Genomic DNA, 4348 nt, shown 5'->3' on the forward strand with positions numbered 1-4348 from the left:
GTCTTGATTACAGTAGCTTTGTAGTATAGTCTGAAGTCAGGGAGCCGGAAACCTTCAGCTCTGTTTTTCTTTCTCATGATTGCTTTAGCTATTCGCGGTCTTTTGTGTTTCCATACAAATTGTGAAATGTTTTGTTCTAGTTCAGTGAAAAACACCAGTGGTAATTTGATAGGGATTGCATTGAATCTGTAGATGGCTTTGGGTAGTAGAGTCATTTTCACAAGTTGTTTCTTCCAATCCAAGAACATGGTATATCTTCCATCTATTTGTATCACCTTTAATTTCTTTCATCAGTGTCATAATTTTCTGCATACATGTCTTTTGTCTCCTTAGGTAGGTTTATTCCTAGATATTTTATTCTTTTTGTTGCAATGGTAAATGGGAGTGTTTTCTTGATTTCACTTTTAGATTTTTCATCATTAGTGTATAGGAATGCCAGAAATTTCTGTGCATTAATTTTGTATCCTGCTACTTTACCAAATTCATTGATTAGCTCTAGTAGTTTTCTGGTAGCATCTTTAGGATTCTCTATGTATAGTATCATGTCATCTGCAAACAGTGACAGCTTTGCTTCTTCTTTTCCCACTTGGATTCCTTTTATTTCCTTTTCTTCTCTGATTGCTCTGCCTAAAACTTCCAAAACTCTGTTAAATAAAAGTGGTGAGAATGGGCAACCTTGTCTTGCTCCTGGTCTTAATGGGAACAGTTTCAATTTTTCACCTTTGAGGATGACGTTGGCTGTGGGTTTGTCATATATGGCCTTTATTATGTTGAGGAAAGTTCCCTCTATGCCTACTTTCTGCAGGGTTTTTATCATAAATCGGTGTTGAATTTTGTTGAAAGCTTTCTCTGCATCTATTGAGATGATCATATGGTTTTTCTCCTTCAATTTGTTACTATGGTGGATAACGTTGATTGATTTGTGTATATTAAAGAATCCTTGCATTTCTGGGATAAACCCCACTTGATCATAGTGTATGATCCTTTTAATGTGCTATTGTATTCTGTTTGCTCGTTGTTTGTTGAAGATTTTTACATCTGTGTTCATCAGTGATATTGTCCTGTAGTTTTCCTTCTTTGTGACATCTTTGCCTGGTTTTGGTATCAGGGTGATGTTGGCCTCGTAGAATGAGTTTGGTAGTGTTCCTCCCTCTGCTATATTTTGGAAGAGTTTGAGAAGGATAGGTGTTAGCTCTTCTCTAAATGTTTGATAGAATTCGCCTGTGAAGCCATCTGGTCCTGGGCTTTTGTTTGTTGGAAGATTTTTAATCACAGTTTCAATTTCAGTGCTTGTGATTGGTCTGTTCATATTTTCTATTTCTTCCGGGTTCAGTCTCAGAACGTTGGGCATTTCTAAGAATTTGTCCATTTCTTCCAAGTTGTCCATTTTATTGGCATAGAGTTGCTTGTAGTAATCTCTCATGATCCTTTGTATTTCTGCAGTGGCAGTTGTTATTTCTCCTTTTTCATTTCTAATTCTATTGATTTGAATGTTCTCGCTTTTTTTCTTTATAAGTCTGGCTTATGGTTTATCAACTTTGTTTATCTTCTCTAAGAACCAGCTTTAAGTTTTGTTGACCTTTTCTATCGGGTCCTTCAGTTCTCTTTCATTTATTTCTGATCTGATCTTTTTTTGTATGTGTGTGCTCTAAAGAATTTATTCAGACAGTATTCTTATATTCTATATAATATCTATCAATGGTAAGTAACAACTACTTATAAGCTCCTAAACGCACTTCTATGTGTCACAATACATTTAATTATTGTAAAAGGCCAGGAAAATAGCAGAACTATTTGTGTCACATTTGGTGGCAGTGCTAATTTGACTTAGAAATTACTATATAATATTATAGCCTAAACAGTCATTGACATTAATTTCAGATTACACTTCAAATTAAGATAGAAAAATTAAATAGTTATAAAATGATAATTAGAAAACAGCTTAGTACATCATTTAAGACATTTTATCCAGTTTTACATATGCCATATAAAAGTACTCAGATGAATATTATTTTTTACATCTTTATTGGAGTATAATTGCTTTACAATGGTGTGTTAGTGCTTTATAACAAAGTGAATCAGTTATACATATACATATGTTCCCATATCTCCTCCCTCTTGTGTCTCCCTCCATCCCACCCTCCCTATCCCACCTATCCAGGTGGTCACAAAGCACCGAGATGATCTCCCTATGCTATGCGGCTTCTTCCCCCTGGCTATCTGTTTTACGTTTGGTAGTATGTATATGTCCATGCCACGCTCTCATTTTGTCACAGCTTACTCTTCCCCTTCCCCATATCCTCAAGTCCGTTCTCTAGTAGGTCTGTGTCTTTATTCTCATCTTACCCCTAGGTTCTTCATGACATTTTTTCCCCTTATATTCCATATATATGTGTTAGCACACGGTATTTGTCTTTCTCTTTCTGAGTTACTTCACTCTGTATGACAGACTCTAGGTCCATCGTCCTCACTACAAATAACTCAATTTCATTTCTTTTTATGGCTGAGTAATATTCCATTGTATAGATGTGCCACATCTTCTTTATCCGCTCATCAGATCATGGACACGTAGGTTGTTTCCATCTCCAGGCTATTGTAAATAGAGCTGCAATGAGCATTTTGGTACATGACTCTTTTTGAAATATGGTTTTCTCAGGGTACATACCCAATATGGGATTGCTGGGTCATATGGTAGTTCTATTTGTAGTTTTTTAAGGAACATCCATACTGTTCTCCATAGTGGCTGTACCAATTCACATTCCCACCAGCAGTGCAGGAGTGTTCCCTTTTCTCCACACCCTCTCCAGCATTTACTGTTTCTAGATTTTTTGATGATGGCCATTCGGACGGGTGTGAGATGATACCTCATTGTGGTTTTGATTTGCATTTCTCTAATGATTAATGATGTTGAGCATTCTTTCAAGTGTTTGTTGGCAATCTGTGTATCTTCTATGGAGAAATGTCTATTTAGGTCTTCTGCCCATTTTTGGATTGGATTGTTTGTTTTTTTGAGCTGCATGAACTTCTGATCTGATCTTTATGATTTCTTTCCTTCTGCTAACTTTGGGGTTTTTTTGTTCTTCTTTCTCTAATTGCTTTAGTTGTAAAGTTAGGTTGTTTATTTGAGATATTTCTTGTTTCTTAAGGTAGGATTGTATTGCTATAAAGTTCCCTCTTAGAACTGCTCTTGCTGCAACCCATATGTTTTGAGTTGTTGTGTTTTCATTGTCATTTGTTTCTAGGTATTTTTTATTTGCTCTTTGATTTCTTCAGTGATTTCTTGGTTATTTAGGTAGTTGTTGTTTAGCCTCCATGTGTTTGTATTTCTTACAGATTTTTTCCTGTAATTGCTATCTAGGCTCATAACGTTGTGGTCGGAAAAGATACTTGATACAATTTCAATTTTCCTAAATTTACCAAGGCTTGTTTTGTGACACAAGTTATGAGCGATCATGGAGAATGTTCCATGAATACCTGAGAATAATGTGTATTCTGCTTTTTTTGAATGGAATGTCCTATAAATATCAATTAAGTCCATCTTGTTTAATGCATCATTTAAAGCTTCCATTTCCTTATTTATTTTCATTTTGAATGATCTGTCCATTGGTGAAAGTGGCGTGTTAAAGTCCCCTAGTATGGTTCTGTTACTATCGATTTCCCCTTTTCTTGCAGTTAGTATTTGCTTTATGTATTGAGGTGCTCCTATGTTGGGTGCATAAATATTTACAATTGTCACATCTTCTTCTTGGATTGTTCCCTTGATCATTCTGTAGTGTGCTCCTTTTGTCTTGTAATAGTCTTTTTTTTTAAGTCTATTTTTTCTGATATGAGAATTGCTACTCCAGCTTTCTTTGATTTCCAATTGCATAGTATATCTTTTTCCATCCCCTCACTTTCAGTCTGTATGTGTCTCTAGGTCTGAAGTGGGTCTCTTGTAGACAGCATATATATGAGTCTTCTTTTTGTCTCCAATAAGCCAGTCTATGTGTTTTGGTTGGAGCATTTAATCCAATTACATTTAACATAATTATCGATATGTATGTTTGTATTATGATTTTCCTAATTGTTTTGGGTTTATTATTGTAGGTCTTTTCCTTGTCTTGTGTTTCCTGCCTAGCGAAGTTCCTTTAGCATTTGTTGTAAACCTGGTTTGGTGGTGCTGAACTCTCTCAGCTTTTGCTTGTCTGTAAAGGTTTTAATTTCTCCATCAAATCTGAATGAGATCCTTGCTGGGTATAGTAATCTTGGCTGTAGGTTTTTCTCCTTTATCACTTTAAATATGTCCTGCCACTCCCTTCTGGCTTGCAGAGTTTCTGCTGAAAGATCAGCTGTTAACCTTATGGGGATT

Source organism: Neophocaena asiaeorientalis, unplaced genomic scaffold, assembly GCF_003031525.2.
Source record: "Neophocaena asiaeorientalis asiaeorientalis breed wild unplaced genomic scaffold, Neophocaena_asiaeorientalis_V1.1 scaffold667, whole genome shotgun sequence".
NCBI lineage: Eukaryota > Metazoa > Chordata > Mammalia > Artiodactyla > Phocoenidae > Neophocaena > Neophocaena asiaeorientalis.